Source organism: Onychostruthus taczanowskii, unplaced genomic scaffold, assembly GCF_017590055.1.
Source record: "Onychostruthus taczanowskii isolate IOZ18803 unplaced genomic scaffold, ASM1759005v1 scaffold6, whole genome shotgun sequence".
NCBI classification, from domain to species: Eukaryota; Metazoa; Chordata; class Aves; order Passeriformes; family Passeridae; genus Onychostruthus; species Onychostruthus taczanowskii.
This window is the reverse complement of record NW_024503679.1, coordinates 6,034,486-6,047,166: the sequence shown is the minus strand read 5'-3', so window position 1 is coordinate 6,047,166 and position 12,681 is coordinate 6,034,486. Positions and strand designations below refer to the sequence as shown.

Here is a 12,681-nt window from a genome sequence, read left to right as displayed (position 1 = left end):
TGAATATGTTTAGTCAGACATGCTTGTAAGTAACTATATTTCTTTGAATTTCAGTAACTTGGAAACTAAACTTCACAAGGTTTAAGTCTTAAAAATAACTAAATAGTATGCTGTTCTTGGTTTCCTCATGGTTGTATAAATGTATTTGTAGGAGTAATATGGAGTGTTCAGATACTACACTCTTGCTTTTTTCAACAGTTTTCAAGTCATGGTTTGTTCTGTATTCATCCTGATGGGCAGTGTGCTCTTTCCCCTACGCAACCCATAACTTGTAATGTATTTCCAAGAGTAAAAGTCTGAACTGATTCTATGTCTGTTCTTACTTTGATTCTTGTCCTTATTTGTACTCCCAACAAGCTCTCAGAGTTGTCAGTCCCCAAAATGGGGTGAGAAGAGTGTGAAAGAAAGACAAGATTTTAAGTGGTAGCAACCATGTGGGAAGAAGTTCCTTTAGGAAGGAACTAAATTCACAGGAGGGTTTCACCTTGATTTTTTAATGAATTTTATCTTTTGTATTATCAGACTTCAAAGCAGACAGTCATATATATATAACTTTAATAATATGCATAGTAATTACTAGTAATAGACAAAGTAATATACTAGTAATATACAAATATGGTGATATTCAATGTAAACATTAACTGTAATTCTAATAGCATTCGTTATAATATTGCATGTGCATTTAATTGGGAGCATCAAAATGACTGTAGCTAGCCAGATGGTAATTGTCACCTTGACTGAATCTTTCCTTTATCTGCCTTGGAATAATAATAATCTCATACAAAAAGATGAAAAACTGTGCCTTTAGCCAAAGATTGTATTCAGTAGTAATGAGCTTGAGCTACTACAGTATTTCTTTTTTACATGAACTACTTTTGCAATAAATATATAGTCAACTTGAAAGTCAATTACAAATGCATTTAAATTTTCATAGTAGTAGAGTTTTATTTTAAAGTCTGTTTTACATTTAAACAATGACACTCAATTGTACACTTGTATTTTGCCGCTGTTTTTCTACAGTACTCTGTTAGATACTAGGTGTTGTGTATATGAATGGACAGCTATCAATAACTAGGATTTTCATTATTTTTTCCTGATTTTGTGAGGCATGGGAGAAGGGAACAACATTCATTTTACCTAGTCACTGTGCAATAGTAATATAATGGTCTCAGGACTTAATTAAAGAAAGCACACAAGGAAGACCCCAAATTTTGAAACCCAAATTGGTTCTACTATTTGAAGTCTGTGCATTTGTGTATACTGGTAGATGACAGTTGTTAGAAAATGAGAACTAACTTTGATAGATCCCATGCAATCCTTTCTAGGAATTAAATGTATGTTCCTCTTTTAACCCAGCAGGTGAAAAGCTTCTTTCAATCTCTTAATCTATTGACATTTTTTCTTCTGAATAATTGAAACATTTCTTATATTTACAGAGAAGCCATTTGACACCAAGACCAGTTTATGAAAATGTGATATTGGGTGTAGTCTATGGGGCAAAGTACCTGCATGGTTGCTAGATGTCATACTAGGACCTCCACTTATGTTTCCAAAAATAAAATAATATAGAATATTATAAAAGAGGAGGGAAGTAAAGGAGAGAGGGAATACATCAGGAGGTTAAGGGGAATTTACAAATGAACTGCTACAATACACTACTTCTCAGCTTACTCTGAGAACAATGTGCATTCACTCTTGAGCAGCAGCTCTGTTTCCTCTTCACACTGTGTCTTGCATGCCATCAGGGAGGAGGATACTTGTTTCAGTCAGGAATTCTGCTGCAGCAGTCACCAAGTGGTTTGTTACAAATGGATCTTCAGGTGCTGTAGCACACCTAGCAATACCTACCAGCAATACCTATTGTCTTTTATGTGTTTATATCTTATGGATGAATATGATATTCTTACCTTTATGTCTGTCCATAGAACATATAACAGTTTTTCAGAATTTAAAACTTGCAAAATACATTTTCTAGCTGGAGTAGTCTGTTCAAGGAACATATTACCTGAAAACTATTTCTGATGAGTAACAGGTAATATTGTTGGAGCAAAACCTTTATTTTACTTTCAACTTACTCTCAGTGAGCTGGATAATGGATATTACAGACAGTCTATTCACAGATAATGAAATCCACAGGTGGGATATCTGTCCCTGGAGATAGTCAAAATCCGTCTGGACATAGTCCTGGGCAACCTGCTCTGGGTGGCCTGATTTGAGCAGGGTTCTTAGACAAGGCCTCCAGAGTTCCCTTCCAGCCTCAGCTGTTCTGTGATATGGAAATGCATATTTGAATACTTTGTATGCAGCCTTTGAAGAAGGATGTGTTTGGCTGTAATGTCAGTTTGGCTGCTAACACAAAACACCTTCAATTTTTGTTTATTACTTGAATGGCACAGTCTAGGAAAAAACATTTCATAAATCTGTTCTTAAAGGAGTTCTTCAAAACTCTCAAAACATATTTTGTAACTTCTCGTTTTTGACAACCTGCCTTCCCTTCTTTATGCGTGTAATTAGGCATGTCCAGAGAATACTTAGTTTGTCATTTAAGCAAATAGTTTTTAAGGTATTCAATCTTCATTTTAATATTTGCAGGAGCAATAATAGCTTTTTTTAAAAGTGACTAATAGCTGTTCTAGGATTTCCGTTACTTTTATAAATGCTCTTTGGGTTTTATTACTCTCTTACCCTGTAACTGATTCACAGTCAGCTTCAGATTTCTTACTTTTGGATGGAAAAGTACTAGAAAGATAACAATTTCTTTGAATTAATCTTCATTATATAACCAAATCATAACCTATTCTTCAATGAATTGTTTCTTCCCTCCATGTAAGCAGGAGTTGTTAGACAACAATCTGTCCAAGCAGGGATAGAATACTACTATAATACAGTAGTTTTAGTTCTCCAATTTAATGCAAAAGAATGGTTTAGAATGATATGATTTTCATTCTAGTAATGCACAAGGTAAGGTCAATAAATCTTTGGTACATAAATAATTTGTTAGTGTACAAGAACCCCATAAGATAGTCCTATTCTCTGTCACTAGCTGGAGGAAAAATACACTCTGGGCTGATTGCTTATGTATTATTTATTAAAAAATGGTCTTGGATGCATACTGGAATGACTAGGTTATATGAATGAGAGGAGACATGAGCAGTGCATCCATAATCCTAAGATTTAAAGTTCTGTAAGGATATAGAGACATTGCGTGGATGCATGTATCTTAATGGAGGGATTGGTGGCTTGAAAAAATCAAAGAAGTGCTACCCAGTTGTTTGTTTCTTTGTACACTGTAATTGAGAGTGACTAACACTTTTATTCATTGTTCTAGTCCTCACTTGTTATTTTCTAGCTTTTTTTTTCCCTCGTGGCTTCTTCCATTCCGTCCCTATATTATCTTTTACAGCTGCCTTAGCATAAGTATGATCTTCTGTCCTGATGAAACTATGCCTCTGGAAAAGATTCCAGAGTTGCATGCACTCTTCTCAGTTGCTTTCAATGATAACATAGACTTTCTATTAGTGGTAGTTTGTGAGCAGTAGCTTCTTGCTCCAGTTGTTGAAGGTCTTGGTTATCATTTGACATGTCAGATTTTAAAAATAATTCTGATTTTAAAATGCCTTTGGTCTGAATTTTCAAACACAGAGAAACCTCTAGATTGTTTATGATGGCAAGATGGGTGGACTTGTCCAACTCTATACACAGGTGCAGGGGCAACTCAAGAGGACAGGGAACAGGGATTGGATTTGCCTCTTTCACAGTGGAAGGAAGTGTTTCTATTGTCTTGTAGGAAGGATTTGTATTTCGCTTTGTGATGTCTGACTGAAGAACAGAACTTAGAGATGAGTATTAATTGTTTGGGGTAAGCACATTGACTGATTAAAATATGGTGAGTTGTGTTTGGGTTTTGGGGGGGGGGACGAGGTTTGTAAAAATGAAGTTCCTTTTCAGTCTGCTGGTGCAGACTGGGGAAGAGAAGGATGTGCTAGACAGATGGCAGAAATTTAATGTTTAAAATACGGAAGCAATTAATAAAAATAGAACATGTATATTTGCTTGTATTGTGCCAAACTGAAATGTCTATTCGTTCATTGACTGGCAAATGCCAGTCAGTCTTGTTCACAAGATAGTATAAAAGAGGTTGTTGGTAAGTCATCTTTTGCCCTTTTTAATCAGTTTTCTTTTGTTATGATGAAAGTTATAGTTTGTCATGTTTTGAAAATTCATGTTTTGGGAATTCTTGAAATCTAAGCACATTCTGTTCTCATTGAACCTTATTTCTTCAAGTATTTTGTTGTTAAAAATGAAATATAAGTTTTATAAAATAAAATCAATAAATAAAAATTCAGTCTAAACTGTCTTGAACTAATGCAGCTTTCAGTTGATACTGTATGGACGTACTTTATACAGTTGAGGTGTATGTTAATGTAAACCCAGATTCCCCAGAATCCCCCAAAAAGGCTTGAAACTGAGTTGTGGCCACACTCTAAGCTGCCTGGAATTTTAGCCTCAGCTTGTTCAAAAACTGGGAAAGACTAGTCCAGATGGAAACACTCACAGTTAATAAAAAGTAGCAGCAGTACCAAGCCCCAAGATTTTTTGTTCTGTTTCAAAACATTGGAGTCACAGTATTTAGTGATACAGTTTTGTTTGATTTCCCACATCTCATTTATTTATGGTTTGTTTGGGGTTTTTTTTCATAAGAGTGATAAATTACTTCATTAATATAAGGACTGATGGTGTATTTCATGTGGCTGATATAGTTCATCTGCAATGTTTAAGGAAAATGAACATATATTCACCTAATGTATCATCTATAAAGAGATGAATTTGAGGACAGAATACTTTTCAACAGAAGGTGATTGATCTATTGCTGTTCTTTTCATATGTAAATAATGTAAAAAAGAAGATTCCAGAGAGTTTTCATCTGTGTAACTTTCCTTCTCTGTTTACATCAGAAAATGGTCACAATGGAACAGATGTATTGTGTAAGCAGGCTGGGGAAGAAATGGTTACTCTTGCTATACATTTTAGTAGATGTGTGGTACTAAGGAAACCAGATTACTGCAAGTTAAAGAATCTATTTTGGTGCTGTATTGGGAATGATAATGAACCACAGAAATTTAATAATCCGGTTTTTTCAGCTGTCTTGGTTTTCTTTCTCAACACCATGTTTGTGTCTGTCTTTTCATCAGGTAAACAAAGTGATGGATGTCTTTAATGCTTTTTGGGGGGGTATGGGGAGGTGGTGCAATAAGAATCTGTAGTTGTCCAGGATGGGAGGACACAAAATACATTTTCAGATGATGTGGGTTGAAAATGATAAATACAAAATTCCTGCACCCAAACTGCTTAGCCACAATTCCTTTTTCACATGTGTATGTGTGCACTCTGAAAATCCTCCACTAATATTACAGGAGGTAAAATAGTGTTCTGAAGAATTATTAATCACTCCATGAATTCAGTCAGGATGGTGCTGATGAACCAAGGTATATTGATTTGACTCAGCTTCGTACGCTTGTCTGGTGCACAGGAGAGTGAATGCATTATTTTCTTGCTACTGGTTTCACTGGAGTCAGGCATAAGTCTTCATACCCTTCTCTTTGTATTTCTCTACTGTCCTTTCATGGAGAAAAGGGATATCAGAAACTTAAAACAGAAAATGGCAGTCTGTCCAGCTTAAGATTAATAGATTTGTAGAAAGGTTGCTTTTGAAAAATTATGGCAGGAAATCTAAGGAGTTAGTCATGAAGATGATACATCCATCTTTTTGTCTGTGAAGAAAAAGCAAGTAGTTACATTCACCAGCTACTCTAAAGTTGGGGCTTCATGAAAGGATGCTCTGTATCAGTTGCTTCCTACACACTCAGTCTGTACTTTTTCCCCACTAGTTAAGTGAGTGAAAGAATGATTTAAAAACCTGTTTAATATATCTTCTAGGAAACATATTAGTGTTCTTCCGGCTTATTGTGTTTTAATTCTGTGGTTACAGTATTTGTTTTTATCAGAAAATCTTAGATTATAATACTGGGTCTCTTTGTAAAAAGGATAGTAACCAAATAGATTGAAGAGCAACAGTTTAATTTAGCATAGTAACTCCTGCTAAATCAGTGTGCTTTACATCAGGGAAATGTATGTCACAACAACATTTGTGTAACAGTCTCAGATTCAAAAAATTCTACTGTTACCAGATGTCTTTTCCCAGAAGAGCTACACCTATTCTTTTAGCATAAAAAACAAACCAACCAGACAACACCCCAAACAAAACCAAAATCCCAACTAAACAACAACAAACCAAAAAAGAACCACAACACATGACTCTCCAACTGCACCACTGCCCCCCTCCCCCACCGCCAACATCCTTAATCAATAAGGTTTGACAGAAATCCATATTTTCACTGTTTAATAAAACCCCCTCCCCCACCGCCAACATCCTTAATCAATAAGGATGATTAATCCATATTTTCACTGTTTAATAAAACCAAATATAAAAAAAAAATTAAAAAAAAACACACAAAAAAGCAGACACCCCAAACCTCTTCCATTTAGAGAATGACTTCTGTTTTTAAGAAAATTGATTTGTTAAAACTTCTAGTCTCCTCTGTAAACAAAGAAAGTCTCTGCTACTCTTCTCCTTATGAAAACAGGAGGCCATTTAACACGATTTTAACTGACTGTGGAATTAATGTAGATTGATAAATATTCATGCAGTTCATTTGCTCTTTTTGAGCTTAAACAAATTTAAAGCTGCTAGAGCTAAGAGGAAAGATGACCATGAATGTTAGTTCCAAGGGGTTTTTATACTGGTTTTGCTGAGAAAATGAACATAATATTGTATCATAAAGATTGAAAAATAATTTTTATTTTTATTTCCAAAATATTTAAGCATTTCCTTTAGATTGTTGTATTTTAGAAGTCAAAACAACACTGCATAATTTTTGAATGCAGCTTTTGGATAAAAGGAATCCTGTTAAAGCATCAGGCTGAAAAAACATCTAGACACACATTTAAAAAATGTAATGGCTTGGAAAACATGACTTCATAAATAGGCTCAAGTCTTCCTTTCATATATTGCTGAAGTAGGCTATTACAACAGAGTAAGAGATTCTTTCCTTTGCTGTCAAAGCGAAATTCTGACTACTTCCATGAGACAGGTACCAGGTTTTTCCTTTGTGCACATTTTCCACATGATCAGTGGAACCCCTGGACAACTGTCTCTCAGGAACTCTAAATAGAATTAAATACCTGAAACCTCTCCAGTTATTTCTGATGCAAAATTATTGTTGATGCTGACAGAACTTTGCTAATCATGAGGTCTGTTTCCTTGAAGACCTGATCATATTCCTAAAATGGCTTGCAAGATAAGAAGTTTTAGTAAATCTGAAAATCAAGACTTATGGTTGTGTTGATGACAGAGCCATTTAAAAATGTCTTGGGTGCTATGATAAAGAATATGGTGTGCAAGACATACAAGGATACGAGTCAGAAAAAAATACCACAGAAATACTGTAATCTGTTTTTGCTAAATTAGTAGTGGCAAAGAGCAATCTGCTGACTGACACTCAAGTAGCTCCTCTGGAGTAGATTATTGGAGGAGCAGCAAGTGATTTGTCAATGCTGTCACAGACCCATAAACTATGGATAACTCTGGGTATCACCAGTGCAGCTGCAGCATCACCAAAGGAATTCTTGTCTTTCAGCTGTGTATATACCAAGATAGAATAAGGACAGACAGATGTGATAGATGTACTATTATTGAATGTAAAAATGAACCAGGAGAGAGGAATATTTATAAAATGGATGAGTATAAACTGAAGCACTTTTTAATCTTATCCTGTAGCTCTTCCTCTTTCATTTAGCACAAACAGGATGGAGCTGATGCTCCTCTGAATCCATAAGGCAAGGAGGGTACTGTAAACATAAAGTAGGGGAATTTTTCTTAGGAGCTTTTTAAGGCATGTTGGGTGAAATTTTCTTTTTCTAAAAAACCATGAAAGTAAAGGACAAGGAGACATGCATTTTTCTATTAACCATAAAATGGGAATGAGGATTTCAGAGGGATTTATGCGTGTCCTATCAAGAAAAAAAAGTCCAATATTAGCAAAAGTCATCCTTTGAATTCCAGTGTACTAGTTCTTAACATCTGTGTCTCTCTCTGGTGTTTAGGCATAATTATTTCAACTTATTATTTCAAGCAGGGCCAAAACAAGCTGTAATTTGATTTTGAGTTTACCTATAACATAAAAGATAATAGTAAATAACCATTTTTAAGGATTTAACGCTAATCATATTTCAAATATTGTTCTTCTCTTGTATCTGTTAAGCTAGTTTCTTATCAACAGAAGAAAATCTGATATCTTTGTCTTATCTCAATAAGTGTTATTGCCTTTATATCATCTTTTTGTTTTGTATGTGATTATACATTGACTCATTTTTTTCTTTCACTGCTGTAAGTCTTGAAATTAGCTAAGATTATCTAAATTTTTTAGCCTTCTAATTTAGGGTTTCTAAATGTTTAAAATGTTTGAGATTGTTTTAAATAGTTCCTAAACCTTATCTCAGAAGTGGAAACAACTCCACAGAAGAAGAAACAACTTCATGCCAAGAGCAGCTATGAATATCATACCCTGTGGAATATATGACTGGTGTTCAGACAGTACATGTCTGTACATGGTATTCTTGCTCTTTAACAGTACTATATTTATATGACTCATGCATGTGCCACCATTAGCATTTTATTTTACAACAGGGATACACTTTTGAAGCAAATCTTTGTCTTCCCAATTCATCACATTTGGTTTGATTACTGGAATGGCTGACTGGGATCTATGTGTTTTACTGATGCAACCAAGCCAGATGTTGCTCTTCAAGATCACATCTGATGTGCTCAGCAGCTAATGGGCTTTCAGTCATCAGGGCCAAAAATAGAACCAGTATGAAGTAAATGCCCCTGAAACATTTTTGCTGTGAGCACTTGTGTCTTTGTCACCAACGCTTTGACCTTCTGATCCGCTCTTATGGCACTCAGCTCTCTGCTATTGCCCTCGTGTTCTCTGTGGCCGAAGGTGGACAGCAGCTCACCCCTCTGTCCCAGGCTGCCACCAAACATCCCAGCCCTGCTGTCACTTCTGTCTGTGCTGTCAGGATAAACCAGATTGCATGTCTCTGTGCAATCCTCATGTTCAATTCAAGAAGAACCAAGGAACATGGTTTTTGTTTTTGTTAGAGTCCAGAGGAACTACTCTCACATTTGTTCTCCAACCAAGGGCCTGTTTTCTTGGATTTCTTTGAAAAATCTGATTGGACTTCAGCCTGCAACTCAGAGCATGATATAGTTATTCAAGTCAAACACTTCGGGGCATTGTTAGCTTTGTGATGCAGAAATATTTGCAATAATCAATTATCCATTTGTTTTCACAGCAAATAATTAATTACTTGGTTGCATGTAATGTTATCACATGTATTGAGGGAGGTAAAATATGCCTTTTCACCTTATCAAAAGATAAATATGCCTTATCTTTTCAGTGCTTTCTGTGGTGAGAAGAGAGTGCTTAAAATGCATGCTGAGTTTTACTTCCTGCCATCACTCTAACAAGGCAGAGATTGTCAAGAGAGCCCAGCCTTCAAGAGAATGGTAGTTTTTTGAGCTCACCGCAGTCTGTAATCAAACAGTCCTCATGACAGTCTATAACTTACTGCTTTAGAGATAAGTTCTAGAATCTGGTAAAAGTGTCTACTAGCTGTTGAAAAACAATAGAAGACAAAGCCATTAGAAGTCTAATGGGACTCAATTTCTAAACACCAGAGATGTTTTTAAAGCACGTCCTTTTGTTTCAGATTTGCAGACCACTTTATTAATAGAGACACAAATGCAGTTTTCATCTTCACCAAACTGACCTCCTGTTTTGACTCTCCACGTATCCGCTAGTAATTTTTCTACATCACTGCTAGTAAAGTGCTAGCAGCAATTCTTCTATTTCTCCTGTCAACCAAGCTTTATTCAAGTTTGACCTTCTCTTTGTCAGACAAGCATCACTCATCTCTTATGATGTGCTAGCTTTAATATTATCTTTCAAGCGTTATATGCAATCTCCATAGAATAAGCTTCAGCAATACAACATCCTCTGGGCTTACACAGTGAAATGTTCTGTTCTCTAGTGTCAATAATAGCTTCTGGGTGCAGCATTTATTATTTTAGCATGGCTTAATTTGTGTCATTGTTTTAGCCAATCTACTTCTTTAATGTCCTGCATCTATTCAAACCTGGTTTTCCTCTGTTATTTCCCTTTCTTGGCAATAGATGCTAATTAAAATTGTCCATCTTAGACTTGAAACTACTTCTGACTGTGGGTACTTTATACATGTTATTTTCATGGAACAGCTGTATTGTTATCTAATTCCAGCAAGTATTTTGTCCGAAGGCTTTGCTTGCAGGAACAACGTAATTATCAGTCAGTTTGACATTCTTTCAGCCATTTTCCAGAATTAAATATTAAAATGGTACTTTGAGAGAATAATGAACTTTAATTATTTTTCCTATTTGGTGTTGTGCAATAATGCACACTTACAAAAGTGGAGAATCAATGTTTTGATTAATTTTGATCTTAGGGTTTCCTAACAGTTTAGATTTTTAGAACCTCATTACAGTTCTTGGGCTATGGCACAGGGTGGAGAATTGAATTTTTGCAGTCATTAAAGAAAGGGAAGTGTATTGGGACATTGTTCTGCTGCTCGGAAAAGTGCAGAAGTGAAATAATGACAGAAGACATTTGAAGGAGGGTTATGACTGGGGAGCAGAATCACCTGAACCTCTTTGATGTAAATATCTCTGTTGATTGATAGAGGCAGTTGTGTTTCTGATGGTGTCACAAGCTACAAAAGCAAAGGTCTGTCCCGACTTCCACATCTTCATTACTAATATACCTTTCATGCTGGAAAACTCTGCCTTTTCAACATCCTTTATAGATTTGTTTTTTCCTCAGAAAATTTGGTATAGAAACTGGTTGTCTTGTATGATTAATTTCTATTTTGTGTGAGAAGTTACAGGTGACAACATTACTAATAGAATGAATAAATGACTGAAAACTGAAAACAGTTGATAAATATGTAAAGTTAAACTTTTCTCAGGTCTATTAATTTTCATTCCAAGATTGAATAGCAATTATGCAGTATTAATAAACACTTGTTGGAAATTTACTTAGCCTATATTTAAACTGGCAGGTGGACAGAAAACAACCAGGGGGTTTATTTGAGGGTACTGAAAAAATTACAAGCCCCTTTCACTTCATTCCCCAGCCATCCCCATAAGTAAACCACTTTCAACAGAAGCCAAGATTTAGTGACTATGCTGAGAATTATACAGCTTTTTAATATCTGGAACTTATTAAAGGAAACTTATAGACAAATTTTATCTAATTTCCTGCTTGGTTATCTAATTAAATGTAATTGACTGCTTTAAAAAATAAAAAGGGCTTGTGAGCATTTTCCTTTTGCCTTCAAAATTTGACATTAGTAAAAATAATTTTCAGTAGTATGCAGATAGAGGACCACCCTGCTCTTCATCATTCTGCTGCACAGGTTTGTAAATATCAGTGTGACTGCACTGAGCTGAAATAGCAACAATTAAGGAGCAAAAGAATTTTTCCTATAATCCTAGTAAAAAATACCTTGCTCTAATCTAAAATGGCCTGTGGTATAAAGGCATAGCTATTACTGGCATTTCATAATGTAATGAATTCTCAATTAAAATGTAAGGAGAAACAACTAATTAAAGTAAGAAGGGTTAGCTATAAGAACCAGTGTTTCTACTGCTCCTAAGTGCACTCATTACTTTTTTAGGTTAGTATTTTGAATGTGTGGATGACACAAGTGAGTTACATGAAGATAAGCTCTTTTAAGTAAATCACTGTCATTCAGCAGTATAATCTGAGATGTCTAGCCTTGAATCCCTGATTTGAAAATACATTCAGTGGTCTCTTACATAATCACAGTTCATTTCTTATCTACATCAACGAATGTTGCTGTCTATTCTGGTAGCCTAAAGACTACTAAAGTGAATTGCTTGGTGACTGTACACTTCCTGATTTGGTGCTCTCATACATGCAGAGAACACTTCCACAGTTCAGATTATTTCACTCATGGTGAGTTCAGAAGAAGCAGTAAACAATGAAGTTTTCAAACTAATTTTGTCTCTGAAGATGCATTCATTTGTTACAAAGAAGAGATGTTCTTAAGATTTCTTTTTTGAGAAATTTGCGTCACTTGTTCGCTTTATGCAGTTTCTACTGAGAAAAGAGACCATTAGATGGGTGCATTTTTCTTTACATGTAGCAACTGCAAAGAAAAGCAAGTTAAACCAAAACCACACCTTTCCTCCTTCCTAATTTTGGTTGTCACTCTCCTCACTAAATTTAGGTAAAATTAGGTTCCAGTAAAGGAAATGTAGTGAAATTAGATTAAGCTGGCTGAAACCAAGAGACGTAAAGAAAACTTTATGTATCTCTCAGGCTCTGAAAAGATCCATTTTATGTAGAAGACAAGTCTCAACATTTTTTTATGTACGTTTATAAAAAAGTGAATTAAACAAATAGTTCATGTGATTCTGTATGCATCTGATAGCAAAGTATCTGCAAACTATTTAGAATTGCATTCCACATAAATAATACTGAGATTTGTTCTGTGCCT

The 12,681-nt window shown here is 35.2% G+C and overlaps 1 protein-coding gene across 2 annotated transcripts in view; it reads left to right on the top strand.

Moving 5' to 3' along the window:
* UNC13C (unc-13 homolog C) overlaps positions 1-12,681 on the top strand; it is a 130,016-nt gene that overhangs the window by 3,303 nt on the left and 114,032 nt on the right. The gene's annotated exons all lie outside the window — the stretch shown is intronic.